Source organism: Camellia sinensis, unplaced genomic scaffold, assembly GCF_055761805.1.
Source record: "Camellia sinensis isolate YWXY unplaced genomic scaffold, ASM5576180v1 Unanchor1, whole genome shotgun sequence".
Taxonomy (NCBI): domain Eukaryota; kingdom Viridiplantae; phylum Streptophyta; class Magnoliopsida; order Ericales; family Theaceae; genus Camellia; species Camellia sinensis.
Window position 1 is genome coordinate 157,819 of NW_028128987.1, and position 9,229 is coordinate 167,047.

The 9,229-nt window shown below is 35.9% G+C and overlaps 1 pseudogene; it reads right to left on the reverse strand.

Annotated features, from left to right (window-relative positions):
* Window positions 1-2,934: 2,934 nt before the first annotated feature.
* On the reverse strand, window positions 2,935-5,348 carry LOC114264950 (uncharacterized; annotated as a pseudogene).
* Window positions 5,349-9,229: the final 3,881 nt, after the last annotated feature.

Consider the following 9,229-nt stretch of genomic DNA (forward strand, 5'->3'; position numbering starts at 1 on the left):
CTTGTCCTATTGCTGCTTCACTATCACAGTGAATGCATATAGTTGGCACAGGTTTAGGCCATATTGGAATGTCTTCTAAGAAATTATGAAGCCATTCTGTTTCTTCTCTTGCTTTATCTAATGCGATAAACTCAGATTCCATTGTCGACCTTGATATGCATGTCTGCTTGGAAGATTTCCAAGAGACTGCAACACCTCACAGGGTAAAGACGTATTTACTAGTGGATTTTGAGGCTTTAGTATACGATATCCAATTTGCATCACTTTACCCCTTGAGTACTGTTGAATATTTGGTATAATATAAGCCATAATTCTGGGTATGTCTTAGATACCTAAGTACTCTAATTATCGCTTTCCAATGTTCGGACCCTGGATTACTTATGTACCTACTTGTGTACGTACTCATTAAGTACATCAAACTTCCGATTATCCGAGAGTACTCTAATTGTGATATGCCTACACCTATATTTTTTGACAAATGAAGACTAATGTCAACAAGTGTTTTAGCAGGACGGTCGTCATGCTTTCCAAATTTCTCTAGAATCTTCTCAACCTAGTGAAACTTAGATAAAACATATCCTTTAGATGTTCTAGTAATTTTTATTTCTAGAATTACATCTGTTACTCCCAAATCTTTTATGTCAAATTTTCTGTTCAACATTTTCTTTGTGGATTTAATCATGTCATTATTGCTTCCAATAATGAACATGTCATCCACATAAAGACAAACTATGACATAGCCTTTTTATCTGTTTTTAACATAGATGCATTTGTCACATTCATTTGTCTTAAAACTATCTGAAAACATAGCGTGATCAATTTTTTCATGCCATTGTTTTGGAGCTTGTTTTAATCCATAAAGGGATTTGACAAGTTTACAAACCTTTTTCTCTTGGTCGGGAACTTAAAACCCTTCTGGTTGTTCCATATAGATTTCCTCATCTAACTCACCGTTTAAAAAAGCTATTTTAACATCCATTTGATGTATTTCCAGATTATACAAAGCTGCAATCACAATTAATATGTGAATAAATGTTATTCTTGTCATTGATAAATAGGTGCCAAAATAATCAAGGCATTCCTTCTGCTTGTATCCCCTTAATAACAAGCCTAGCCTTGTATTTATCAATTGAACCATCTTCTTTTATTTTTCTCTTAAATATCCACTTCTATCCAAGATGTTTACACCCTGGTGGATGGTTCACCAATTCCCAAGTATGATTTTGCAGTATTGATTCAATTTTACTATTTACAGCCTCTCTCTACAATGGAGCTTCAGGACTTGACATTGCTTCCTTTAAGTTTTGAGGCTCATTTTCTAACAGGTATGTCAGAAAATCTAGACCAAATGATTTAGAGATCCTAGCCCTCTTGCTACGTCTAGGCTCATCTATTTCATTATCATTTTGGTTTTCACTGATACCCATAGCAGTATCAAAAGTTCTTTTATTTGAACTTCTCTCTTCAATTTCTTTGCAAGGAAAAACATGTTCGAAAAACGACGCATTCCTTGACTCAATAATAGTGTTTACATGCATATCAAGATTTTCAGATCTATGAACTAAAAATCTATATGCACTACTATTATTTGCATAACCAATAAACACACAATCAATGATTTTTGGTCATATCTTAGTCGTTTTGGGACTAAGGACTGCCACCTTGGCCAAACACCCCCACACTTTGAAGTAATTGTAGATAGGTCGTCGGCCTTTCCATACTTCATAAGGTGTTTGATTGATTTTCTTGTAGAGTACCCTGTTAAGAATAAAACTAGCAGACAAAATTGCCTCCCCTCATAAGTTCTAAGGTAACCCTGAACTATTCAACATGGCATTCATCATCTCTTTAAGAGTTCGATTCTTTCTCTCAGCAACTCCATTTGACTGAGGAGAATTAGGTGCAGTGGTTTGGTGAATAATATCATGTTCAGAGCAAAATTTCTCAAATGGTGCATCATACTCACCACCTCTATCACTCCTCACTATCTTAATAGTTTTGCTAAGTTGATTTTCAACCTCAAGTTTATATTGCTTAAAAGCTTCTAAGATTTCATCTTTACTTCTCAACAAGTAAACATAGCAATATCGAGTGCATTCATCAATAAAAGTAATACAGTACTTTTTACCTCTTCTAGTTTGAACAAATTTTAAATCACAGATATCTGTATGAATTAAACTTAGAGGTTTAGTATTTCTTTCTACTTTATTAAATGATGCCTTAGTGAGATTAGGATCAAATTCTAAGTCTGGTAAACATTCTAAAGCAACAAGTCTACACAAGGAATTAAAATTTACATGTCCTAATCTACCATGCTATAAAAAAAAAGACTCGACAATATAAATAGAAGATGCGTTCTTATTATTAATAGCCAAATTTAGTACAACAGTATTTACATTAAGCTTAAAAATCCCATCACTCATATAACCTCGCCCCACATACATGCCACTCTTGGAGAGTACAACCTTGTCAGATTTAAAGACTAATTTAAACCTATTTTTGATCAACCATGACCCACAAATCAAATTCTTGCGAATCTCTAGCACATGGAGTATATTGTTGAGCGTGAGTTCTTTTCCCGAGCTCATTTTCAACACGATCTGTCCTTGTCCTTCCACAGTTGAAGTGGAGGAGTTTCCCACAAAAAGTTGTTCCACACTTTCCACCACTTTGTAGGTTGTAAACATCTTATCAGTGGTGTAGCCAGGAATTTCCTTTAGTGGGGTCATTTAACAAAGCATCATCAATGTCATATATCATATTTTTAGTTATACACAATCTGTCAACATTAACATTCACATAATACTCCGTAAATTTCAAATATTCCCAAATCACATTGACAAAGTAACCCAAACTAGTGAAATTACAAGTAAAAACAAAATATTGGGATATTAACACCATTACTTTAACAAAAATAAGTAAATATCTACACTACTACAATTGTCCGCGACGACTTTTCATTTTCTGAAATCACTGCATGATGGCCTCATTAGTTATGCTATCAAACAGAGCTTTTTAAATATATGTAACCAAACAATCATTCATCAAACTATCATTCATTCTGTTACGCAATTGGTTTTTTATGAATTTCATTGCAGAGAAAGATCTTTCCACAGTTGCAGTTGTGATTGGTAGAACCAGTGATAGTTTCACAAGCATATAGACCAAAGGATATACAATATCTTTCTTGTCTCTACTAACTTTTTTGCAAGGACACCAACATCTTTTAATTCAGAAAACTCACTGTGTGAGTGCATATCAACAACATAGTTTTCAAGTTGATTCTCAAGTGCCAAGAGGTCCACTGTAGAAAACTCAGATGGATATAATTGAGCAAGACGAACCAATCTCGATTTATCAAAAGAACAAAATGAGTTTCTCGGATTCAAGCAAGCCACACAAATAAGTAACTCGGTATTCAACTCAGTAAAATGACTGTTTAGCTCTTGAAGTTGCATATCTAAAATTGCATAGAATAGCTCAATGCAATAATGGTGTAAATTTGTAATTTGTGGGGCCCTACGTCGCGATCTCCCTGGAAGTATGAATATATCATCCATATTAGAAATAGGGATATCATGCTTTTTGCAAAATAAGGAAATCTCAGTTAATAGAGATTCCCATCCTTCATCTCGCATTGTTTGCAATCGTTGCTTGCACACTTTAACTAGTGACATAGCATTTATAATGTCTTGATCCTTCCTTTGCAAAGCTTGAGATAATTCATTTGTGATTGACAAGACGTTTTTCATCAGGTGTAGATTAAAGGAACAATCAAAGGATTCCAATGAACATATAAAAGTACGAGCATCAGCTCTTTGCTCCGATTGTGAGCCATCATCTTCAACAACTTCAAGAACACTTATCACTGAAGCAAACAAGGCAATCAAGTCTAGAAGTGTTCTATAATGTGATCCCCAACACGTGTCACCAGCCTGTTTAAGACCAATTTCTTGATTCATCCCTTGCCCACTTTGAATCTCATCATTGCTTAATGATTCTGCAACTTTAGCAGCTTGTGTCTCTCTAAGCATATCCGGACGTTTACAAGAAGCTCCAACAACATTCAATACATTACTAACCAAATTGAAAAGCGAAGCAATATCAATGTGATTTTTTGCAACAGCTACAAAAGTCAATTGAAGTTGGTGAGCAAAGCAATGAACATAAAACGCTTCTCCATTCTCCTTCATAATTAAGGACTTAAGACCATTGAATTCACCTTGTATATTACTAGCTCCATCGTAACCTTGAACACATATTCTTGATAAACTTAAACCATGTTTAGAAAACAAGGATTCAATTGCTGCCTTAAGTGATAAAGCAGTGGTATCCACAACATGCATGAGACCGAGAAACCTTTCTGTAATGATCCCTCTTTTGTCCACATATCGAAAAACAACAGCCATTTGTTCTTTAGTTGATACATCACGAGACTCATCGACTAAAATCGCAAAGAACTGATTTCCAATCTCTTCAATGATGGCATTGGTAGTTTCACATGCAGCACAATTTGCTATATCTTTTTGAATCTCAAGTGTAATCAACTTCATATTTTTAGGACCCTTTTGTAAGACAACCTTGTTTGTGCTCTCATTGTGATTAGCAAGAAACTGTAAAATCTCTAGGAAATTTCCTCTGTTACTTGAATTCTCTGATTCATCATGACCACGGAAAGCGAACCCTTGGTGTAAAAGGAATCTTACGTAGTCAATTGATGCATTTAAGCGAGTCTGATAGTCAATCTTAGCTTGATCTGATTGCTTACGGAAAACTTCTTGGATGTGTTGTTTTTGCTTCATTAAATCTTCACACTTCTTCCAAGCTTGGTTATGAGCACTGTTACAATCTCCAACATGAACTGCTAGCCTTTCTTTTTTATTCCAAGATGTGAAGCCTCCAGTAACAAAAGTGTCACCTCCTGCTTGTTTTCCAATGTCGAGCTTAAATAAGTAACAGCACAAACAAAATGCAGCATCTTTTTTTATGCTATACTCTAACCAATTGCCAAACTCTTTAAACCATTTTGGATTAAATCGACGCAAAACCCCACCGACATCTCTTTGTGAAAATTTGTGGCTATGAGGTTGACAAGGGCCTTTTAGCAAATATGCCCTTCTAATCTTATCTTGATCATTAGGATGATTCTCTGATATTTTTTTACGTAATCTAGGATCTATGGGAAGAGTTTCCAAGTCAATATGACTTTTCTTGGAAGCAAGTTCTATCTGATCACTACCATAAGTTTCTTGGATGAGAGATGAATCTTGTGACATAATCAATTTTCTCTTTAGAAATTTATCCATAGTGGCTTGCTTGGAAGAATTTTTTATCACAAATTTATCCATAGTAGTAGAACTGATCCTAAAATTATAATAAGAATAAGATGTATTATTAGATTCACACATCATACAAAAGCAATGATAAAACATACAAATTTGTAGCATCCATATATATATATATATATCCTATAGACTTCCAATTCAAAATACAACGGACAAACACAAATTTATCATATGTAGTTCATAGATGGAATTCAAAATCATCAATATAGTGAACTAGTAAAATTAGAATTTGATGCAAAAGAGTTTAACAGAATGCTTGTTCAAGATCATCAATATTATAAGCCCCAAAATCTGAAAACTTAATAAACCCCCAAAAAAACCCTAGGCATAGTTGTTGTATAATCCCAAATATTGACAAACCCATCATCAACACAATTGAATCACACAGAAAAACAGAGAAGGTTTTAGAGTAAAAGAAAGCTAACCTTGGTGCCACAATCAAAGACCAAAGGGCCTAAACTAGATCAAAAGTCTCGGCAATCACAACTACCACAGCTAATGAACGAAGACCTGAACGAATGAACTAGTTGCTATAACTGGAATAGAACATTGGAGAGAAAAAGAATGAAGGAAGAGAAGAAGCAGGTGAGAGTAAGGTAAGAGACACCCAAAGCAATAGTCAATGGAGAGAACCAAAACTAAAAGTCGATGTCCAGTCTCCAGAGTAAACAAATGTTTGGTTTATTTCTAGAACTAGAAGCCTAAATTTCTGAATGAAGTTTGATTTTGTTTTTATCTATTGGGGTCAATTTGTAAAAATTTAAATTTTTATTTATTTTACTGGGGTCAATTTGTAAAAATTTAAAATTTTATTTATTTTATTTAGATCCACTGGGTTCAATTTGTAAATATTTATAATTTTTTTACATATATTCAATCAAAAATTTGAAGTTTAGTGGTGTCAATTGACACCACTAACCAAAGAATAGCTACGCCCCTGCATCTTATCTGCACAGATATGGCGGGTTGCTCCAGTATCCACTCACCACTCCTTGTGATTGCCCACCAAATTTGTTTCAAAGACTATTGCAGCAAGATTGATGTTTGCCACTCCATCAGAAAGATAAAAATCCTTGACTATGTTGGCTTGTGTTGGCTTTTTGCTTGAACTTCCTCTGTCATTGCGAGCATGACTGTCACGACCCAAACCTGCCCCTATGGGTTTAGCACCGTAACCGGCCAGTAATCCGAGATTACCGAAGGCCTGCTTAACAGTAAAACAGTAATATAGAGTACAGGGGCTGGCGGAAGCCAAAACAGTAATTAAAAGATATCCAACGAGCTGTGACAGTCTGTATGCAAAAAAACTTTTCATAACATATAAACATTCAGAACAAAAACAGTATATATATGCATCATTTACAGGCACTCAGGTTAGGGACCAAATCCCCACCATAAAAGTACAGTACAAATATCATTCAGTCTATACATAACAGAGACATATAGGGTGAATTTGAGACACCCCAAAAGCAGCCTTAGCTTGAACAGATCTGGAACCTCGAAGTGAGGCACAAAGGTTGGCTTGACAAAACAAGGGCTTAGCCTGACGCTTCTAGCAACGGTCCGGTGCCTGAACACCTACATATATACATGAACAGTGAGCCAAAGCCCAGTGAATAACATATGCATAAAGAGGTTAAGAATGAATGTCCTTTCAGTATTGAAAACAATCATTTATCAGTATATCAGTCATTCAGTTTGTGGCTTATATTTCATGTCATAACAGTCATTCAGAAACTATAATAGTCATATGTGGTACATCCAATAGCAAAACAGTACAGTAGGTCTTAACAGACCGAACAGTCAGTTGATGGCCATCATATCAGTAAACAATAGTGGTTCCAAACATGGGAACCGACAAAGATCTCTGCGACAGTAGCAGTACAGTACAGTAACAATAAATTGCTATGGATGCCACGAATATAGTTCACAAATAGGACAAACATTCATTCAGTAAGAAATATCATTTCAGAAAGCAGTACAGTTGTTCATTCAGAAAATATTCATGATTGAACATATCTTTACAACATTGTTACTCACAGAGCACTGGGCTATAAGCAGCTAGAGCATCCTCGGATGCCAACCCTACACAATTACAGAACGAACACACACTAAGCTACACAGTTGGAAAATAATAACTTAATCCTTAATTTGCCTCAGTGTGGTTCTACATCAATATCCTCATTAAGATGCCTTAAACCAGGCCTAGGAGTGCCTAGGATGGAATGAGGATGCAAAGATGCACTTTAAAACACTTTTCAAAATTTTCAGAAAACAGGGGTCTCGCTCGAGCGTGGCTTTCTATGCTCGAGCGGACATGCAGACAAAGGAGCTCTACTCGAGTGTGACTTTCCTCGCTCGAGTGGACTACAAAAGTATTGGATGCAAGAAATTCACGCTCGACGGGCGCTCGACCCCCGCTCGAGTGTGAGAGACAAGTCCTTGCTCGAGCGTGCATTTCCTCGCTCGAGCGGACTGTAAACACATGCAAAGTGCTGGATACACGCATTTCCCGCTCGAGCGGACTGCATGAACTCAGTGTACGCTTGAGCGTGGAGTTCCCCGCTCGAGCGTGAGTCCAAAATCTAGAATTTCCAGATTTGAACCTCAAGCTCAAAACTCAACTTTAAAGCATCAAATTCGATCCTTTTGGGCTACTTTTCTGGAAAACACTTGTAAACTCATAATACGACATGTTTCAAAGATCAATTTGAGAAATCAAAGCCCAAAGGTAGTTCAATTGAACCCAATTTCAAAGAAGTTTTCATGAACATGAAGAACATATGACATGCATGAATTCTAGTGAATTCTAATGCCTCAAAACATGATCCAAAGGAAGATTAAACTCAAAACCATGATGAACTCATAGACTAGAACAAGAATGTAAACTTGTATGCAAGATTTCATGAAAATCAACTTCAAAATGCAAGAATATGTACATGCATGAATGATTCAAGCTTCAATTCAACAATTTAAGACCAATTTATGACCTTAGGCTCCTATCTACCATGAACCATGCAAGAACTAACTTGAATTCACAAAAAAGAAGGTAAATGTCCTACCTTAGGTCTCCAATTTCAAATGTAGAAGCTCAATTATGCAAATTCCTTCAATCTCCTAAGCCTCCAAGCCAATTTGTCTAGATGAAAACAATTTCTCCTATCTCTCTGTCTCTAGTCGGTTTAGGCTCAAGAAATGGCTGAACAAAGTGCTAGAAATAAAGCTCAAATGTGTTTTATGAAGTGGGCCACTAAGTGGCAAAATGGTGATTAAGGCCAACTATTGTAACTTAGCTTATTTAATCCAATTTAATCATACCAAATCACATTTCAATTAAATATACCATAAAATCACATAAATTCCAATTAGCATAAAACATTAATCAAATTCGGATTCGGCTACCGATAAGGCCTTCAATTTGTAGTTTAAACATAATACATGAACAGATAATTTAATAGTCAAACAGATAGACATGCATTTAAACTAATACACTCAATCAATCAGTTCAGAATTTCAGTCAATCAGTCAGTTAACATGCTTAATCATAGATTAGCACTGATCAGTGGTGAGGGTTGTCACAGTGACAACCCTTAGCGCGATGTCCATCTTTGCCGTACACAAAACACTTGCCTTTAAACCTCTTGTTGAACCCGTTGTTGATCCCTTTATTGATCTTACTTATGGGTCCTTGTTTGCGACATTGCCATCATGCTTCCACTTTTTGTTGTTGAATTTTGACCCATGTTCATGTTCCACAACATTTGCTTTAGTCTGCATGACATAGTTTCCTAACTTCTTGTCGAAACCATGGTTGTCCTCCTCAATTCTGAGCCACACTATTAGTTCCTCCAATTTCATCTCCTTGTGCTTATGCTTCAGATAAT